We start from the raw sequence: 6,188 nt of genomic DNA, 5'->3' as shown, positions 1-6,188 counted from the left end.
CTATATGTTCATAAGTATTTCAATAGGTAATAAAGCTATAAATTAATTTGTGCTTTATGTTGGGACCAAGTAAGAGGACACTTTCCCCCACAGCTGCTTTCGAGGCCAGTTAATTGTTTTCAGGACTATTGACTGAACAGAAACACCTTGTTCCAGGCCAAAGATGCTGATCTACAAGGGACTCATAAATTGCTTTGACTTGGACTCTGGCAGATGGCAATAATCGCATTATTGTTTAAAAATACGGCTGCTTTGTTTACCTTATAAAGAAAGTATTATGCTTATTCTGCAATATCTTACACAGTTGTTTTTGGTTTCGCAGTTGTTTTTTGACCTTAATGGTGTTATTCGGTTAGCTTATGCAATTGTTTTGAATCAGATTACATTAAATGTTTTGAGTATGGCGTGACAAAATGGACAGAGGATACCGTTTTTCAGAATCCTCCTGGATGAAGACGAATCGGGAGTGATTTTCACTTGCAAGTTGTAATCAGTGTATGTTAAAGATGTCTCCTGTTTGATTAAAATTGTATTAATGATTAATCCATCACCTGGGAAAAAAAATTAATAAAAATACAAACTCAAATAGGGAGGACGAAAACAAGGGACAGTCACACCGACGAAAGGCAAACATAACCAAGACAAAAAACACTTTGTCATGTATACCATATATACCACGCCAAGGCACACAAACAGTGTTTAAATATACAGACAGGGGTTGATGGCAATAACAAACACGTGGGTCACACAAGGGAAGGAGAGCCAGAAAAGACACAGCAGGTGACGCTCATGAACAATCATGCAGGACACACAAGGAAAAAACACCAGACCACCATTCCCAACAAAAGATTACATTGTCCTTAGTCTTAAATACTACATTTGATGAAAGAATTGGGTAGTTGACGAGAAAGAAAAGAAAGGATTAGAAAAGTACACCAATATTTTTTTAGATCCCAAAAAAATCTCCATTCCCGATGTTCTGAATATTTCATTGAAAAATAATGAGAAAGAAATATTTTCAGCGGTTTGTGATCATTACTCACATTAAAACCTGCCGGAACAATCAGATTATATGGGTTTTGAGGATTTGACGGGGTTAAAGAGACAATGAGGTAACTGATTTGTCACATACACAAGGAACTGGCAACAACAGGTGACATTAAGGTGTAATCATAAAAACAAGACACTTGTAATCATAAAAACAAAACCATAATCAACTAAACAAAGGAAAAGTGAGTCATTTTCAAAAGAAAAATGTAAAGTCCTTTCCCCCGTAAAATCGACCTAGAAAGCCATTAGTATTCCTCAATATAAAGCTTCTAGAAGGCCAGCAGCTGAACCCTAACAAAATTAGCTGATTACCATGATGTTTTTTAAAAGAAACATTTCCAAACAACTTAAGTAAGTGATTCCTAATGAATATGCCCATCTGACTGCTTCTTTGACTGCTTCTCTCCCTTCTCCAATTGTTCTTTTTGTGCCAATATACTTGCCAGATAGCTTTTGGACTGTCTGGTTGGCTGAGTGATTAAACAGAGCTTGTGGGTGACAGTCTAGCTATCTCTGATAGAGATGGGGCAGTACAGTGCCGAGCGTCACTCTGTTTTGTGAGGCAGAGGACAAAAGAGGATTGGTAAGAGAAGTTGAAAAGATTGAGAGCGTAGCCATTAGGTAGACAGAAGAACAAGAACAAACTATGAAAGAAAATATATTTGTTAATTGGTTAATAAAGTGAATACTTCAGTGGCGGGCCGTGAATTTCAAACCGACGCCTTCAATTCTATATCTGAATCAATCCAACCCTCAAGAACAATTTTATAGCTATAAAACCTTTGCTGCAGCTACAGCTGCGACACATATAAAAAGGATCAATAATGACCTTATACAAATGAAAAATTATTTAGGAATATAGCCATATTTTACTCACCAAAAATCATTTTTATCTGTACACAAAATCTATCCTCCTTTATTTCCTCCTTTGAAAAGGTTCGTTCCCCGGTTGTGCTTCGTAGTTGTCCGACCTCTCTTAATGATGTCCGGCTTTTCTTGAAAAGTCCGTCTTGAAAATGGCTTTGACAGTAAAATAGAACTTTTTGGTAGAAAGACAGGTTCTCGTGTTTGGAGGAGAAAGAATACTGAATTGCATCCGAAGAACACCATACCCACTGTGAAGCATGTGGGTGGAAACATCATGCTTTGGGGCTGTTTTTCTGCAAAGGGACCAGGACGACTGATGTGTGTAAAGGAAAGAATGAATGGGGCCATGTATCGAGATATTTTGAGTGAAAATCTCCTTCCATCAGCAAGGACATTGAAGATGAGACGTGGTTGGGTCTTTCAGCATGACAATGATCCAAAACACACAGCCAGGGCAACAAAGGAGTGGCTTTGTAAGAAGCATTTTATGATCTTGGAGTGGCCTTGCCAGTCTCCAGATCTCAAGCCCATAGAAAATCTGTGGAGGGAGTTGCCCAACGACAGCCCCAAAACATCACTGGTCTAAAGGAGATCTGCATGGAGGAATGGGCCAAAAGACTGACGCTCCCCTACTTACGAACGAGTTAGGTTCCAAGCGATTGTTCATAAGGTGAATTTCTTCGTAAGTTGCTCAGTGCTATATTTTGTATTATAATGTATGTTTAAGGCCTATATAAGTATATTGAAGGTTTATATAAGTGCATTTGTATGTTTAAGGCTTGTATTAGTAACACGCATTGGTTTGTACTGATTTTTTTTAAAAATAAAATCGAGAGAATACATACAGTACTGTATACATATATTAGAGAGAGCGAGAGAGAGAGAGAGAGAGAGAGAGATTTACTAGAAACTGGCCGAAAGAAGCTATCTAATGACGATTGCAGTTTTCTTCTTTTTTTCATCATAAATGATGCGGTAGCACTGTATGGCATCATTCAATTGATTTGCAACCTTTGTGCAACGTTCAATATTTGGGTCCTGCTGCTCGATCTTTCTGTTTATAAATGGTACCGACGGTCGAACGATTCAAGTTGTATGCCCGTGTAACGGTCGCTATTTTCTCACCCGCATCAAGCTTCTTTATTATCGCCACTTTCGTTTCAAATGAAATGGCTTGCCTCTTCCTTGCACCTCCCTCACTAGAAGCCTTTCGTTTTTCACCAACCATATTGAATAATGGATGCACGAGATATTTAAGGATAAAAATGAAAAAGGTTCTTTGCGCACTGGAGATACGTCACACACTTACGCAACTTACGCACTGCAACGAACTGGGCAGAGGAAGGTGGATGCTGGGTGAGCTCTCACAGCACCAGGCGTCGGTATTAGCGGCGGAAAGAAGCACTACTCGGAAAAAGGCGCGCAATACAAAATCAAACTTGCGAACATTTTTCGACATAAACAGAACTTGCAGACATGTTCGTATGTACCGTTGTTCATAACTCGAATGTTCGTAAGTAGGGAAGCGTCTGTACCACCAACAATGTGTGAAAAGCTTGTGAAGAGTTACAGAAAACCAGAAAATGTTTGGACTCCGTTATTGCCAACAAAAGGTAAATAACAAAGTATTGAACGTTGGTATTGACCAAATACTTATTTTCAACCATGATTTACAAATAAATTCTTTAAATATCAAACAATGTGATTTTCTGTTTTTTTCCACATTGTGTCTCTCATGGTTGAGGTTTACCCGTGTTGACAATTACAGGCCTCTCTAATCTTTTCAAGTAGGATAATTTGCACAATTTGTGGTTGACTAAATACTTATTTGCCCCACTATATATCTCTGAGGGCGGCCCAGTGACGCGAGTGGTTAGCGCGCCGGCCTCACAGCTGTGTGGAGTTTGCATGTTCTCCCCTGCGTGGGTTTCCTCCGGGTACTCTGTTTTCCTCCCACATTCCAAAAACATGCATGGTAGGCTGATTGGACACTCTAAATTGCCCCTAGGTATGAGTGTGAGTGTGCATGGTTGTCCGTCTCCTCGTGCCCTCCAATCGGCTGGCCACCGATCCAGGGTGTCCCTTGCCTCTGGCCTGGAATCATCTGGGATAGACTCCAGCACCCCCCACGACCCTAATGAGGATAAAGCGGTTCAGAAAATGAGATGAGATATATATATCTGAGTGCGGCCCATATATCATCATCAAGTGAAGACAATAACAAAAGAACGCTCATTGATTAATTTTATCCTCACAAAGGTCGAAGGGGGTGCTTGAGCCTATCCCAGCCAACGATATGTGCACCAAGCACTGAATCAGTAGCCACTCAATCACAGGGCACAAGGATACCACTCACTCATACATTGGGGCTATTTAGAGTGTTCAACCAGTTTATCAAGCATATTTTGTATGCAGGAGGAAACAGGAGTACATGGAAACAAACATGAATGGCAGAAAAAATTTTTTACGACGTATTGCAGTACGCATGTGTCAGTTGATGGAGGAGTTCTGTTCACACTGTAAGTTGCATAGGTCTTTGGAATATGAAAAGCTCCACTTTTTTTCCCAAGATGGCGCCGTTCACACGGCAGCCAGTGGCAGTAGCTCTGTTTTTCGTGTTTTACAGCCCTTCTATCTTTTTTTAATTACATTTTAATATTTCTTAATACATTCCTTTTTACTTTACTTTGTACTTTATATGTTTTACTTTAATGTTTTTAGAACTTTCCTTGTTCTGTTAGCCTGGCTTCTTTCTGCTACTTCTTTTTTGGAACTATTCAGCCATGCCTATGCTGTCATACACATGGGACTAGCTGTTACAATATGCAGCAGAAGGAGCAACACCTCAATGCCGCTGGAAATTCGGAGCTGGACAAAAGTGCCAGGAGAAGAACCAACCCTTCAGACCAACCATTCCATCATGGGATAAGATGGAAGAGCTGTCGGCGCTTACCAGGCCGGAAACAGAGTCGAGGAGTTCTACTCTGCTACTGTTGTCTTCAGCTCCAGACTACTGAAGAACTGTGCGGATAAGCTTGGAAGAGTGACTCTGCATATTCTCTACCTCGGTCACAGTCTGCAGAAGTTCCCTACTCTTGCTCGTTTTGTGTTTTTTGCTGCTTTTCTGTCTTAATGATTTGATTTGGTGATTCTTAATGATCCCATTTACTTTGATTTGCTTTGTACTTTGTGCTTTTGCTTTGTTGTTCTGTCTAATCACCCTCTTGCTACTGTCACAATGAAATTTCCCGAATAAGGGAAGAATAAAATTATCCAATCCAAAACAATCTGAACTAAAAGAAAATCTGAATCAGGCATCATGTCCTGCAATCTTCTTGAGTCACTTCGGCAGGCCCTGGAAGATATCGTGTGATCATATAGAAACTGTAGGATGCCATTTACTTAGAAAAAAAAAAGTAAAAAATAGTGGGTATGTTTAAATCATCGTGAAACAGCACTCTAGGAGGAATTATAAGTCTTGCACGTAGTTAGAAAAAAAATATATAGGTTGCATATTCTAACTCAAGTGTAACAGACTAATAGTGATGTTTCCCCGGTACTAAAGTGAGAGTAAAAAGATGGTGTGTAAAAACTATTAGCAGTATAATGTGAATGTAATTTGACACGATCCCACATCCTTTGGCATTCTCAAAAAATCTGATGGATAGCAATTCACTTTATGGTACAGGTATGACTTATGTTCTTTAATGAAAAGGGAAGTACATAAAGTGGAGCCACAATCAGCTTAAAAAAAAGCCAATTTATCTGGAGCAGTTTAGGTCAAAGGTGTCCAAGCTCGTCCGCAAAGAGCTGCATCGGAGGGAGGTTTTTGTTCCAACTGGTCCAACATGGACAGTTTATCTAATGAGGTTTGTTCTGAAACAAGCAACCTCTGACTGCAATCAACTGATTACAATTCATCAATGGTTAAGATTTGAGTATATGGTGTTTGATTTATGATACAATTCCAATATGATACCATATAAAATGATGTACAGAACTAATTTTTAAACACAACCTACAAATAAATCGTTTGCGCACAAGTATGTATTCTGTATGTACAAAAATGTGTTTATGTCCACAAAAACAGTTTTTTTGTGTACATTTATAAAAGTAAAATGTTATCGTTTCTCCTTTTCCGTTTGCTTGACGGTATGGATACTTTTGAGGCCATATAATTACAATAAAGCTCATTCAAGTAAGTTGATTAATCAACGCTACTTAGTTGGTGCACCACTGAACATAAAATTGCCTTACCATCATGCCTGTCT

Source organism: Stigmatopora argus, chromosome 24 (genome assembly GCF_051989625.1).
Source record: "Stigmatopora argus isolate UIUO_Sarg chromosome 24, RoL_Sarg_1.0, whole genome shotgun sequence".
Taxonomy (NCBI): Eukaryota; Metazoa; Chordata; class Actinopteri; order Syngnathiformes; family Syngnathidae; genus Stigmatopora; species Stigmatopora argus.
This window is presented reverse-complemented; position numbering follows the sequence as displayed.